General features: G+C 40.3%; 1 pseudogene; it reads left to right on the top strand.

Moving 5' to 3' along the window:
- The first annotated feature begins 4,263 nt into the window (after window positions 1-4,263).
- On the top strand, window positions 4,264-7,968 carry LOC115572842 (uncharacterized; annotated as a pseudogene).
- The last annotated feature ends 256 nt before the right edge of the window (window positions 7,969-8,224 follow it).

An 8,224-nucleotide genomic window follows, 5' to 3' on the forward strand; every position in this document is an offset into this window, starting at 1 on the left:
GACCTGTTAGAAACCACGTGGCCCTCGTCTGATCTGGCAGCTCGTCCTGGTTTGGCCTCAGCTGCGTCAGAGCGCCACTTCTCCCCAGGTTCACCAGAGGAAACACCACTGCACAAAATGCTTTTCCTCCCAGCTGCTGCTCTGTGCTGTCTGTGTTCAGGTGAGTGTTTCCAGCCAATCAGGAGCCAACAAAGTCCACCTGGAACAAACACTATCACACTGACCTTCATCTATCTGTCTGCTTCTCTACAGCGCTGGTTGCCATGGCAGCACAGCTAATTCAGGAGGATTTAACATTGACCAGGAGAGTTGGTGGAAACGTCTCCTTCAGCTGTCGAGGAACTGACCAGTGTGACTACAATGATAAAGTAGGGTGGCGCCAGAAGAAAGACACAGAAACATTCACAGCTATTCTGGTTATGGACAAGACCAGTTGTAACATAGAGCGGAGGTACAATCATACTCAGATAAATGATTTCTCAGTTGTGAATAATCAGAACGGCTGTGAGTTGAAGATCCAGAACGTTACACTCCTTCATTCAGCCACCTACTACTGCTCCTGTTATAAGAAAGTTCCCCACAGTGAGAAATGATGCGAGCAGCCTGAACAAAAACCAACAGATGAACAGACGTCAAACAGTGTTTGTGACAGGAAGAAAGCAGTAAACCACAGCCCAGGTTCACATGTTTCACCTCCATCTCAGCCACAGTCACAAACACACTGAACTGAGGGATTTATTTCATATTCTATTTATTTATATTTTCATCAGATATTCCAGCAGGTTTATTGTTGTTTCACACAGAGAGGAAAAAGGAGACAAACACAAACACAATGAGAAAATAAAGAGGAAAATAATTCAATGACAAACTCAAACATAATCCAGATGAATCAGTAAAACAACAAACATACTTCAGAATATTTCAATAAAATGATATCAAACATCATCAAATATTTACAGCCCAACGTCCTGCTGCTGAATAAAGTCCATCCGTCCCTCACAACACTAATGTGCTCTGAATGAAAACACTTCCAGCAGCACTTGTTGTTTAACACCTTTCAGCACATTTCACCACATCATTTCACTTTAGGACATTTTAAAAGAAAAATCTTGGACACATGTCAGCTCAGGACTTTGTCCTTCTAGCAGCGGCTCATTAGGACGCTCATCTTGTTGGACACATTTCATCAGTTTCCTGTGGATGTTTCTGCCTCCCAGAGGATGAACCCTAACATTCATGGTGACCTCCTGACCTTTCCTCTAGCGCCACCATCAGGACAAAAGTGTCTCCAGACCGACACTTCAGCATCTGGAAAGTTAACGACTTGATTTTAATCAACTGACTGAAAACTTTAAAGAATGAAACACTTTGTAACACTTAAAGCTGCACAAATCAAGATGTTACATGAACAGAGGCTGAAATGACTTTGTGTCATCGAGGGCCGACTGTCACTGGAGGACCAGGAGGTTTACACAAACTGATGTCCACAAAGGTCACATGTTTAAGAAGTGTTTCACTGCTCTTGTTGAACGGGTAAAACACCTAGAACTCCCAGAATGCACTGCGCTGCACTGGACCAATAATGTCCCACTGGTGGGTGTACTGTGATGTGGGCGGGGCTTGGTTTTGGCTCATCTGCTCTGAAACAGGAAATAAAATGGTGTCAGGCTGGTAACAAAGGATCTGGTACTAAAATGTGTTTGTGAAAACATTTGAGGTGAGAAACAGTCGATGCAGGAACAGAATCTGTGTTCAGATTTGATCAGCATCGCCTCGTTTGACAGACTGACAGAGAGACTCAGTCCACTTCTGTACTCTGTGTGTCTGGAGAGGCCAGACGGAGGGAAATGTTCAAGTCAATGGTAGTTTGAACAATGTGTATTAAAGTTGGGGTCAGTAAGAGCCACACTTTCTCAGGTGTGTGCTTTATGCTAACATTAACTGCTACAGGAGTGTGTTGCTGCTGCAGCAGCTCTCTCATTGGCTCAGACGGTCTGTTTGTGTGCTTTGTGCTACTTTAGCGGCTGAACGACAGTCTGTCACTGCTGCTGCTGCTGCTCATGGTTCTGAGGCTCAGGGCCTGTGTGCTTTGTGTTCCTGAGTTATCAAGCTGCTGAAGAGCGGCTCAGAGGCTGTGGACAGTGAACGCAGCACATCGTCATCGCTAACCAAACCCAACCACCTCATGTCTCACTCACATAAGAGAACAGCTGACATCATCATCATGAACATGAACAACAAACGTGGTTATTGTTAGTACTCACTGCTGTCAAGCTAGCATGTTAGCATTGGGAACTTTGGCTGAGCTTTCTCTGTCATTCTTGTTCTACTAGCTCACTAACAGCTTTAGCAAAACATCACCTGCCCTGTGGAAGACTCCGGTAATACACAGTGATGGAGAGTGCAAAGGTCAGAGTGTGAGCAGACAGACAGGTACGTATGTAGACAGACAGGTAGCCTGTCCAATCATTTCATACGGGTCAAATAAAACCATTGGACGGCTTATTAGAGGCCTGCAGCAGCCACAGATACTGGATTTATTTTCTGTTATCTGTCAGAGAGTTTGATTTATTGATTGCTGTCGGGATGTTCACAGATTTTCTATGAATAAAACAAAAAATGCTTCTAGAATAACTGACCGACCCGAGTTTGGACAGAAAGCATTCAGAATCCTGTCAAACTGACAGAATGGCAGGATTCAGAGGAACAATGGTCCAGAGAGAGTCAGAGAAAACTTCTTCATCAAAGCTCCACAAGATCATTTGTAACCTGCGTTATAGCAACAATATTTACACATTTGTATTTTGTGTGATTTGCCAACACAACTGTGTAAATACAAATTGGTTCCTGTAACAATTTGTCAGATGTAATGAAACGTTACATTTTAACTACAAACTAAACTGTCGGGACTTTTTTGCCATGTGGCTCTCAAAGTTTTAAAAAAAGTGCTTCACACAACACAGCTCTGCGTCTGTCTGCAGACTTTTATTCACTGAATCTGTCTCTGACCACTGAAAGCCAGTCTGAGACTCGCTCTCTGTCTCCGTCTCTCTTAATTTCCTGTCAGCGTCCTCTTCTGTCTCTTCACCTTTGTCATGATGTCCATGGAGGCTGCTGAGCCCGGTTCTGTTGCCTGTTTCGGCCCCGGTCCTAAACCCCTCGTCCTCCTGGTGGTCTGAAGCTGCTGTGATTGCGGTGTAAACACCAACACTCCGAGTCAGCTAGCAGAGCTAAGTCGACAGAGACACCATTCACTCTGTTACTAGTCACAGCAACATTACAATGATTGTGTAACCCACTCCTTCTGCACCCACTGCCTCCATCTACACCTCCTGGACTCTGTGCTGTGTTTCTGATGTGTGCTATCAAAGCAGTTTCTGGATTATAGTAGTATCTAAAGTATCTAAGTAGCATCTCCTCAACAGTTGAACTGTAAATAGTTTTATTAATTGCACATTATCAGGCCCAGTGCCACTGTCCTTTATTAGCTCTAACATGGAGTTACCTTTACATCTAAAGGTGTCATGAGAGTGAACTCATGAATGTCGACCCATCTGTTGATGATCACTGTGTAATGTTCATCCAAACTGTACAAATAGTTCACTGCAACATGACAATATCAGCTGCCTTCATTTACCTGAGTCACCTTAGACATCATCACAACAGTTGCCCCCCTGAGAGATTTGGCAGGAGCTGCCACTGGAGCTGGTGGAGCTGTCAGAGTCAGGAAAACAAGAGGTTACAGAACCACAGCCACAGGAGACTGATTCAGCACAGGAACTGGAGACAGCTGCAGCTCAGCTCAGACAGGTTGCTGCAGAACAGGAACAGAGGACTGCTGCAAGGCAGAGCAGGAGGCCGGCAGCTGGAGGTCTGGACGGGGATCAGGAAAGACCGCCGGTCCGGCTCTGGAGCCAGTCTGCTGACCCGCAGACAAGGAAGCAGGAACAGGTGTCGACTGGGCCGCTGACTGAGGACCAGGAACTGGTGGACCTGCTGGTGGAGCTAGATAACAAGTCAGAATCAACAAAGTCAATGAATGAGGTTCATCCTCTGGGGACCAAGAATGTGTGTAGAAAATGTCATGTCAGTCCATCCATCCATCCTTTGGTCCAGGTCCAATCCATGTGGACTAAAGTAGTGGAGCGACAGACATTAGCATCCACAGAGCAACACTGCTAGTGTGTCTAAAAAGACAATAAAAGAAGAGACAGTCATGTTGATATGAACATTAGAGAAACACATCATGGAGCTGAAACATGATCCTGCTTCATCATTTGGACTCGTTCACCTCAGCCGACACGTTCAACAGCACACAGGTTTTTGTATTACTCTTTCTCACTGTGGGGGTCAAGTTTGCCTTACCCGATCTACGGCTCTGGAACTAAACTGTTTGTTACAGGTAAGAATAAAGCTTCATTTTCCTTCAGTTGTTTTATTGAACAAGTGTAAAATGTGTTTTTAATCAGTTTCTGCTGCTTCAGGCTTTACATGTTAGTTTGTTCATTATTAGTAGAGAATTCTTGCAGCCGTGCAGCTATTGTTCCATAAAAAGGTTCATAACTCCTGAAAAGATGTTTAAATCTCACTGCACAGCTGAAGTTATTCTTTATTTCTGCAGGAGATCAAACTGATTCATAGAGAAACAGTTTGATATTGACAATGTTACAAATATACAGTATTTGATCCTCTCAGTAATTCAGCACCATCTCTTGTTTTTATAAAACAACATCATATATGATATTAAACATCATTTAATATATGTCAGTAAATGTCTTTGAGAAACATATAACTTTAAATATGTTCTATATGATCATCAATAATTCATAATTAAATTGTCAAATGTATTTTATATGATGGTACATATGTCTTTTAGTGGGAGATGAATGTATACATGAAGACAAACACATACTGAATATGTTACAATAAATATAATGTATGGATACTGACTTAAATGTTTCAATATATGATCTAAGATTTTGACACACGTATATGTGTTTGTTTGTTAAAACACTGTTAACGCAAATATAAAAGGAAATAGTAAATGAAGTCGAACATGATTTAAAATATTTCAAAGTCAAAATATTTTGTAAACATATGATGGTAAATATTGTGTATTAATACTGCACATGTTGTGATGTCATTGAGACATATTGTATTTTTGAATTATGTCATATTATATAATACAGTCATTAGATTGTAAATTAAATTTACTACAATGAATTTAAATTATCAAACTGCAAGATGATTGTATTTTATTTTATATGATGGTAAATTTTTCTTTGGGTGTGAGATATATTTATACATGGAGACAAACAGATACTGAATATGACATCACAATAAATATAAATATAGTCATCATACTAAAATATAGAAAAAATAATATTAAGAAAAATGATACAGGATGATATGAATCGGCACATGTAAAAATGTATTTTTTACTATAATTGATCAAATATATTCATAAAACATTTCTCTTATAATTTCAACAGAAACAGATGAACAATGCTGAACTTAATTTGATTAAATTAATTTTATTTAAAAGTAAATGTATTTGCAGTGGATGATATAATATAATGATTTCTATAGAGCAGATTGTATTATACTGATTCATGTTATGTTATATTGTCAAATTTAATTTAATCATATGTGAAGTTCCTCTCAAAGATGAATAAAGTCTAAACTTTCTTCATATTATATGACAAAGCAGTCGTTATTCATATTAGACGCATCAGAACATTTTATTGTAATTGTGTATGAATCTGGAAATATTGAGAGAAAAGGTGATGAAATTATTGAAGTACTGATTTGTTTTTCTTTAGCGTCTGAACTAAAGTACACGCTGGTGAATCTGTAACATGCTGTATTGAAGAAATGTATTTAATGGTGAGGTAAATGAGTATTTTATTGTAAAATATATGTTCACAATATTTAATAACGTATTGAATTTTCTAAAACGTTGCGATGTTTATCAGATTAAAATAAATTATGTTTTTTAACATATAGATGAATTTTCGTGCAAGGACCAACAAAGTTTTACCTTCTTTTATATCAAATTAAATCTTTATTCATTTGTAATTGTGTATTAAGTGTAAATATTAATGAAAAACATATTAGATTATAGATGCATTTTTTGAAATAGCTTATGGTGGTAAATATATATAACATCTGGTGGATAATGTAAACATTATAATGTCAGCGTGTATTAAACTTGAGGGTAAATATGTCCTTTATTATAATCTGTCTTTTATCATGATACAGATGAAGATTTTCCATTGTATGAAAATATGATGTTATATTATTATTAGTAAGAGTCATAATAATGATGAATGTGCACATTGAAAGAAAGAAGTGCTGAACACATAATGTTGTTTGTCCCCATATAACATATGATGACATGACATGATGAGTGTGTTTGATGTGCAGGTGAATCCAGTCTATGTGTTGAACTTTGTGCTGTATTGATGAGTAGTTTAGTGATCAGAGTCCATGTAGTTTCCAGGATCACACTGAATGCAGTGCAGTGCTGGAAGCTGCTGTTGACTGTGTCAATGTGTGTCTGTGCTGCTTGTTGCTGCTGTCAAGCTTCAGATGAGCAGGTAGTGAAGCCCGTGGTGAGCGTGTACCCAGCAGCATCCAGAGCCCACCTGGAGGGGAGGAGCTCCCTGCTGTGTGTGGCCTCAGCCATGTTTCCTCCTCTGGTCCGCTTCTCCTGGATAAGACGAAAGGAGGATCAGGAGGAGTGGGTCCCTGCTGAGGGAGAGCAGCTGGAGCTCAGAGAGTCGGGACGCACCGCCGCCATCTTGCTGGTTGACAGGAACGCTAACTTCACGTATAAATACCGCTGCTCCGTCCAGCACGAGGGGGGCACAGTGGAGGCCCAAACAGAACAAGGTAATGAAGGCTTGGTGACTGTGTTCAGCAGTGATTCAGCTTCATGTGGAGACGCTGTCAAAGAGAGCAGAGGAGCAGAGGACTGACATTTCTTTTGGCCTCTTTTCTGTTTCAGAGGTTCCAGCAGCTGCAGCAGCCTCCTGTCCTCCAGAGAGAGAGCCAGCAGACCTGCCAGCTCTGCAGCAAGCTGACTGTAAGATCCTGATAAACCACAAAGTCAAATCCTGTTCAGGGCCCCTAAAGAGCTTGTTGGGGCCCTGACTTGTTGTATTTAATAAGGGCCTTTGAGCTTTCATTCAAACTGTAGCTGACCCCTGTCTTCATGTAAAGATGGTTGTCCCGTCTGGAAAAGTCCAAATTCTACTGATGTAAATGTGACGATGTTCTGATGAAATTAACAGTTTGTCTGTGTGTGTGTGTCTCTCTCTCTCTCTGTGTGTGTGTGTGTGTGTGTGTGTGTATGTCTGTGTGTGTGTGTGTGTGTGTGTGTGTGTGTGTGTGTGTGTCAGTGTCCTTCCAGTCTCAGTGCAGGGTGAAGCTGCTCTGTGTGCTCTACACAGTGCTGATAGTGAAGAGTCTGGTGTACTGCTGTGGACTCTCTCTGCTGAGGATCCTCTGAAACAAGGGACCGTCCACCAACTGCTCACATGCTGACTGACTGTTTTCTGCTCGCCTTTTCTCACCATCAAATCTCATCAGTTCGTCTCATTGATCACTTTGATCAGCACTCACAAATGTCAATGTTCATGTTTTGTGGTTGGTTGTAAAATGTATCTTTTGATGCACAGGTTAGATTCAGTCATCCTACATATATAAATACATATATACACATATATATCTGCAGTGACTGAGTATAAATTCTGTGCTATAGTGTTATTTTCATCCTCTAGTTTATTTCCACTTTGAATTGTGACTTGTATAATAATAGAACATGAAGCTGAATCATTAGCTGTCTGCTAGATATTTGATTGTTTTAGTATTTTTCTCTTCTTGTCTTTCTTTTTAATACATTATGCAGAGTGTGGCAGCTTTGTTCAATTCTTTCAGTGTAACATTCTCAATAAAGTGAACAATCACAGTGTGTGTTTTAGAAACAGTCTTGTTTTTATGGATTTCAGTTTGTCTTCAGAGCAAATCATCAGAAACAGAATCAACTTCATGGACCATGTATGTTGACGCCTACAAGTCATTTGACTCTGGTTGTAATTAGCTCTCAATATACTTTCACACAGCAGCAAGAACAAATGTAGAAGAAGATGTGAATATTAGCATACAGCTAAACAAGGACAACAACGCTAAAGAAAGAGAAGCAAACAGAAACATATAGCTA

Source organism: Sparus aurata, chromosome 21 (genome assembly GCF_900880675.1).
Source record: "Sparus aurata chromosome 21, fSpaAur1.1, whole genome shotgun sequence".
NCBI lineage: Eukaryota > Metazoa > Chordata > Actinopteri > Spariformes > Sparidae > Sparus > Sparus aurata.